This window comes from Osmia lignaria, unplaced genomic scaffold (genome assembly GCF_051020975.1).
Source record: "Osmia lignaria lignaria isolate PbOS001 unplaced genomic scaffold, iyOsmLign1 scaffold0011, whole genome shotgun sequence".
Classification (NCBI taxonomy): Eukaryota; Metazoa; Arthropoda; class Insecta; order Hymenoptera; family Megachilidae; genus Osmia; species Osmia lignaria.
Genome location: NW_027478165.1, coordinates 167,501 through 175,000, shown reverse-complemented (window position 1 = coordinate 175,000; position 7,500 = coordinate 167,501).

Sequence of the window (7,500 nt, the reverse complement as noted above, 5' to 3'; positions counted from 1 at the left end):
ATAATAAAAGATAGCGCGGACAGTGGCATGCTATACAAATCGAGAAAGCGCGTACAGTGATCATGCTGGTCATTTTGCCACCAAATTTTATAATCTTTATCATTAGAGCGGGCCCACCAACCTCGTCTCTGTACTTTATACATTTCTCCTCCATCTGCACACACCTTTTCAAACATTAACGGAGAGAGTTCCTTGGACTTGCTTTAAATGTACATATTAGATATGTTGGAATCTCTCTCCTTTAGAAGTTTCCCCAGCCTTAAAACTTCTTTCATTTTTACTCCTCTCTCCATACTTATTTTCCTCTCTGAACGTATCAGAGAGGATTTTATTTCTGACACCTCTTGACTTTTCTTAAATTCAGGGACGTAATTTTGTTCATAATTCAGTGGACTTTTGTGTATTTTATACTTTAAATATTTCCAAACAGTCTCCCTTCTAAAAGTGATAGAACGAATTTTCATCTAACACTACTTTCTTGGTTCAAAAATTTTATACAATCTTATAACTTTTTCAGTTTTAACAAATTTTGGTTACAGACAGTTGATGCTCAGTTTGTACAAGTATGCAACATTTATAAGTGCATACAGGTCACCAGCCTTATATTACAAGGCTCACCACATATGGGCCATTCGGTCTTAGACACCGACCCGTGGTAATGCTGTGTGGAGATTAATAATAATCCGCAACGGAAAACCGGAACGAGAATAGTCGAGAAAGTATATTCTCGAGGAGCGGTAGACTGCTTTTCAACCGAAGTCATAAAAGAGCCACACGCTCGACGCTACTCCCGACCGGTCCGAGCGAACCGAAAGTGCCTTCCTATAAATACCGAACGGCCGGCCGCTAGGTCGGCGACGCATGGGCTTACGCCCAGGCGTATGCCTGTGCAAACCGCCGTGAGAGCGTACCATCCCGCCGGCACGGTAAAACTTAGACTGAAAATATCGTCGAACATATCCTTTCATTTTATAACGTTCTATACATGAAAATTAATAAATTAACATGCAGGACATAATAAATTCACATTCTCATGTAAATCATGGGTTTAATTAATATTTTAAAAAATTTTAAAACCGCCCAGAACCGATGAGATGAAAATATTAAAACGATATTTTTGCATTTTCTTACGGTAAAACATTAACAAATAAGCGACTATAGCAATATAAAACTCCATTTGTAATTTAATTAATCAAAATTAATATTTTTTTTTGATTTTTCAGCGATCCAGAACCGATGAGACGAAAACATTAAAACGATATTTTTGCATTTTCTTACGACAAAACATTAACAAATACGAGACTATAACAATATAAAACTACATATGTAATTTAATTAATCAAAATTAATAATTTTTTTTGATTTTTCAGTGATCCAGAACCGATAAGTCGAAAATTTTAACAATCATATTTTTGCATTCTGTACCGTGGATCCATCGTTAAACGCTATTAAACTAACGTCCGTGATGGTATAAATGCAGATTTTCGCTCCGTTTAGCCAAAATAACGAACTTTAGGTGCGCTCCGAAATATTTCAAAGTGCCAGCGGCGTATTGCTTCGCCTCTTAGAACCGATTAGTCGAAAATTTTAACAATCATATTTTTGCATTCTGTACCGTGGATCGATCGTTAAACGCTATTAAACTAGCGTCCGTGATGGTATAAATGCAGATTTTCGCTCCGTTTAGCCAAAATAACGAACTTTAGGTGCGCTCCGAAATATTTCAAAGTCCCAGCGGCGTATTGCTTCGCCTCTTAGAACCGATTAGTCGAAAATTTTAACAATCATATTTTTGCATTCTGTACCGTGGATCCATCGTTAAACGCTATTAAACTAACGTCCGTGATGGTATAAATGCAGATTTTCGCTCCGTTTAGCCAAAATACCGAACTTTAGGTGCGCTCCGAAATATTTCAAAGTCCCAGCGGCGTATTGCTTCGCCTCTTAGAACCGATTAGTCGAAAATTTTAACAATCATATTTTTGCATTCTGTACCGTGGATCGATCGTTAAACGCTATTGAACTAACGTCCGTGATGGTATAAATGCAGATTTTCGCTCCGTTTAGCCAAAATAACGAACTTTAGGTGCGCTCCGAAATATTTCAAAGTCCCAGCGGCGTATTGCTTCGCCTCTTAGAACCGATTAGTCGAAAATTTTAACAATCATATTTTTGCATTCTGTACCGTGGATCGATCGTTAAACGCTATTGAACTAACGTCCGTGATGGTATAAATGCAGATTTTCGCTCCGTTTAGCCAAAATAACGAACTTTAGGTGCGCTCCGAAATATTTCAAAGTCCCAGCGGCGTATTGCTTCGCCTCTTAGAACCGATTAGTCGAAAATTTTAACAATCATATTTTTGCATTCTGTACCGTGGATCGATCGTTAAACGCTATTAAACTAACGTCCGTGATGGTATAAATGCAGATTTTCGCTCCGTTTAGCCAAAATAACGAACTTTAGGTGCGCTCCGAAATATTTCAAAGTCCCAGCGGCGTATTGCTTCGCCTCTTAGAACCGATTAGTCGAAAATTTTAACAATCATATTTTTGCATTCTGTACCGTGGATCGATCGTTAAACGCTATTAAACTAACGTCCGTGATGGTATAAATGCAGATTTTCGCTCCGTTTAGCCAAAATAACGAACTTTAGGTGCGCTCCGAAATATTTCAAAGTCCCAGCGGCGTATTGCTTCGCCTCTTAGAACCGATTAGTCGAAAATTTTAACAATCATATTTTTGCATTCTGTACCGTGGATCCATCGTTAAACGCTATTAAACTAACGTCCGTGATGGTATAAATGCAGATTTTCGCTCCGTTTAGCCAAAATAACGAACTTTAGGTGCGCTCCGAAATATTTCAAAGTCCCAGCCGCGTATTGCTTTGCCCCGAAATTTTTCAAAGTTCCAGCGGCGTGTTGCTTTCAAAGTGCCTCCCTCTAAATACCGATCGGCAGGCCGCTAGGTCGGCGACGCACGGGCTTACGCCCAGAACCGAGGTCCTATTCCATTATTCCATGCACAGAGTATTCAGGCGAAGGTAGCCTGCTTTGAGCACTCTAATTTGTTCAAAGTAAACGTACCGGCCCACCTCGACACTCAGTGAAGAGCACCGCGATGGGATATTAGTTGGACCGCCCGCGAGGAGCTAAGCCCACCGGTAGGACGTACCACATAATGCCAGTTAAACACCGCGAGCGGTGAACCGACACTGTGACACACAGATTCAACTACGAGCTTTTTAACCGCAACAACTTTAATATACGCTATTGGAGCTGGAATTACCGCGGCTGCTGGCACCAGACTTGCCCTCCAATGGATCCTCGTTAAAGGATTTAAAGTGTACTCATTCCGATTACGGGGCCTCGGATGAGTCCCGTATCGTTATTTTTCGTCACTACCTCCCCGTGCCGGGAGTGGGTAATTTGCGCGCCTGCTGCCTTCCTTGGATGTGGTAGCCGTTTCTCAGGCTCCCTCTCCGGAATCGAACCCTGATTCCCCGTTACCCGTTACAACCATGGTAGGCGTAGAACCTACCATCGACAGTTGATAAGGCAGACATTTGAAAGATCCGTCGTCGGTGCTAGATGACCATACGATCAGCACAAAGTTATTCAGAGTCACCAAAGCCGACGATGGACGAACGGACAAGCCGTCCGCCACCGATTGGTTTTGATCTAATAAAAGCATTCCTCCCATCTCTGGGTGGAATTCTGGTTTGCATGTATTAGCTCTAGAATTACCACAGTTATCCAAGTAATGTTTTGTACGATCTAAGAAACCAAAACTGATTTAATGAGCCATTCGCGGTTTCACCTTAATTCGGTATGTACTTAGACATGCATGGCTTAATCTTTGAGACAAGCATATGACTACTGGCAGGATCAACCAGGGAGCTTAGTTATTATTGTAAATTTAAATTTTCGTCGTCGGCCCTCCCTGTAAGACCGATCGACGTTAAGCCATTTCTCTTTTGTATGTAACACACATTTCATAAATTTTGTACCTCTTATAGAGGCCAAATATTCTCCTCCTCCTCTCATAAAGCACGAAAATCACTTTCACGCCGTGCATCCATCGTGCAAGCACGTAGACCACACACGCTGGACAATATAATAAAAGATAGCGCGGACAGTGGCATGCTATACAAATCGAGAAAGCGCGTACAGTGATCATGCTGGTCATTTTGCCACCAAATTTTATAATCTTTATCATTAGAGCGGGCCCACCAACCTCGTCTCTGTACTTTATACATTTCTCCTCCATCTGCACACACCTTTTCAAACATTAACGGAGAGAGTTCCTTGGACTTGCTTTAAATGTACATATTAGATATGTTGGAATCTCTCTCCTTTAGAAGTTTCCCCAGCCTTAAAACTTCTTTCATTTTTACTCCTCTCTCCATACTTATTTTCCTCTCTGAACGTATCAGAGAGGATTTTATTTCTGACACCTCTTGACTTTTCTTAAATTCAGGGACGTAATTTTGTTCATAATTCAGTGGACTTTTGTGTATTTTATACTTTAAATATTTCCAAACAGTCTCCCTTCTAAAAGTGATAGAACGAATTTTCGTCTAACACTACTTTCTTGGTTCAAAAATTTTATACAATCTTATAACTTTTTCAGTTTTAACAAATTTTGGTTACAGACAGTTGATGCTCAGTTTGTACAAGTATGCAACATTTATAAGTGCATACAGGTCACCAGCCTTATATTACAAGGCTCACCACATATGGGCCATTCGGTCTTAGACACCGACCCGTGGTAATGCTGTGTGGAGATTAATAATAATCCGCAACGGAAAACCGGAACGAGAATAGTCGAGAAAGTATATTCTCGAGGAGCGGTAGACTGCTTTTCAACCGAAGTCATAAAAGAGCCACACGCTCGACGCTACTCCCGACCGGTCCGAGCGAACCGAAAGTGCCTTCCTATAAATACCGAACGGCCGGCCGCTAGGTCGGCGACGCATGGGCTTACGCCCAGGCGTATGCCTGTGCAAACCGCCGTGAGAGCGTACCATCCCGCCGGCACGGTAAAACTTAGACTGAAAATATCGTCGAACATATCCTTTCATTTTATAACGTTCTATACATGAAAATTAATAAATTAACATGCAGGACATAATAAATTCACATTCTCATGTAAATCATGGGTTTAATTAATATTTTAAAAAATTTTAAAACCGCCCAGAACCGATGAGATGAAAATATTAAAACGATATTTTTGCATTTTCTTACGGTAAAACATTAACAAATAAGCGACTATAGCAATATAAAACTCCATTTGTAATTTAATTAATCAAAATTAATATTTTTTTTGATTTTTCAGCGATCCAGAACCGATGAGACGAAAACATTAAAACGATATTTTTGCATTTTCTTACGACAAAACATTAACAAATACGAGACTATAACAATATAAAACTACATATGTAATTTAATTAATCAAAATTAATAATTTTTTTTGATTTTTCAGTGATCCAGAACCGATAAGTCGAAAATTTTAACAATCATATTTTTGCATTCTGTACCGTGGATCCATCGTTAAACGCTATTAAACTAACGTCCGTGATGGTATAAATGCAGATTTTCGCTCCGTTTAGCCAAAATAACGAACTTTAGGTGCGCTCCGAAATATTTCAAAGTGCCAGCGGCGTATTGCTTCGCCTCTTAGAACCGATTAGTCGAAAATTTTAACAATCATATTTTTGCATTCTGTACCGTGGATCGATCGTTAAACGCTATTAAACTAGCGTCCGTGATGGTATAAATGCAGATTTTCGCTCCGTTTAGCCAAAATAACGAACTTTAGGTGCGCTCCGAAATATTTCAAAGTCCCAGCGGCGTATTGCTTCGCCTCTTAGAACCGATTAGTCGAAAATTTTAACAATCATATTTTTGCATTCTGTACCGTGGATCCATCGTTAAACGCTATTAAACTAACGTCCGTGATGGTATAAATGCAGATTTTCGCTCCGTTTAGCCAAAATACCGAACTTTAGGTGCGCTCCGAAATATTTCAAAGTCCCAGCGGCGTATTGCTTCGCCTCTTAGAACCGATTAGTCGAAAATTTTAACAATCATATTTTTGCATTCTGTACCGTGGATCGATCGTTAAACGCTATTGAACTAACGTCCGTGATGGTATAAATGCAGATTTTCGCTCCGTTTAGCCAAAATAACGAACTTTAGGTGCGCTCCGAAATATTTCAAAGTCCCAGCGGCGTATTGCTTCGCCTCTTAGAACCGATTAGTCGAAAATTTTAACAATCATATTTTTGCATTCTGTACCGTGGATCCATCGTTAAACGCTATTAAACTAACGTCCGTGATGGTATAAATGCAGATTTTCGCTCCGTTTAGCCAAAATAACGAACTTTAGGTGCGCTCCGAAATATTTCAAAGTCCCAGCGGCGTATTGCTTCGCCTCTTAGAACCGATTAGTCGAAAATTTTAACAATCATATTTTTGCATTCTGTGCCGTGGATCGATCGTTAAACGCTATTGAACTAACGTCCGTGATGGTATAAATGCAGATTTTCGCTCCGTTTAGCCAAAATAACGAACTTTAGGTGCGCTCCGAAATATTTCAAAGTCCCAGCGGCGTATTGCTTCGCCTCTTAGAACCGATTAGTCGAAAATTTTAACAATCATATTTTTGCATTCTGTACCGTGGATCCATCGTTAAACGCTATTAAACTAACGTCCGTGATGGTATAAATGCAGATTTTCGCTCCGTTTAGCCAAAATACCGAACTTTAGGTGCGCTCCGAAATATTTCAAAGTCCCAGCGGCGTATTGCTTCGCCTCTTAGAACCGATTAGTCGAAAATTTTAACAATCATATTTTTGCATTCTGTACCGTGGATCGATCGTTAAACGCTATTGAACTAACGTCCGTGATGGTATAAATGCAGATTTTCGCTCCGTTTAGCCAAAATAACGAACTTTAGGTGCGCTCCGAAATATTTCAAAGTCCCAGCGGCGTATTGCTTCGCCTCTTAGAACCGATTAGTCGAAAATTTTAACAATCATATTTTTGCATTCTGTACCGTGGATCGATCGTTAAACGCTATTGAACTAACGTCCGTGATGGTATAAATGCAGATTTTCGCTCCGTTTAGCCAAAATAACGAACTTTAGGTGCGCTCCGAAATATTTCAAAGTCCCAGCGGCGTATTGCTTCGCCTCTTAGAACCGATTAGTCGAAAATTTTAACAATCATATTTTTGCATTCTGTACCGTGGATCGATCGTTAAACGCTATTGAACTAACGTCCGTGATGGTATAAATGCAGATTTTCGCTCCGTTTAGCCAAAATAACGAACTTTAGGTGCGCTCCGAAATATTTCAAAGTCCCAGCGGCGTATTGCTTCGCCTCTTAGAACCGATTAGTCGAAAATTTTAACAATCATATTTTTGCATTCTGTACCGTGGATCGATCGTTAAACGCTATTGAACTGACGTCCGTGATGGTATAAATGCAGATTTTC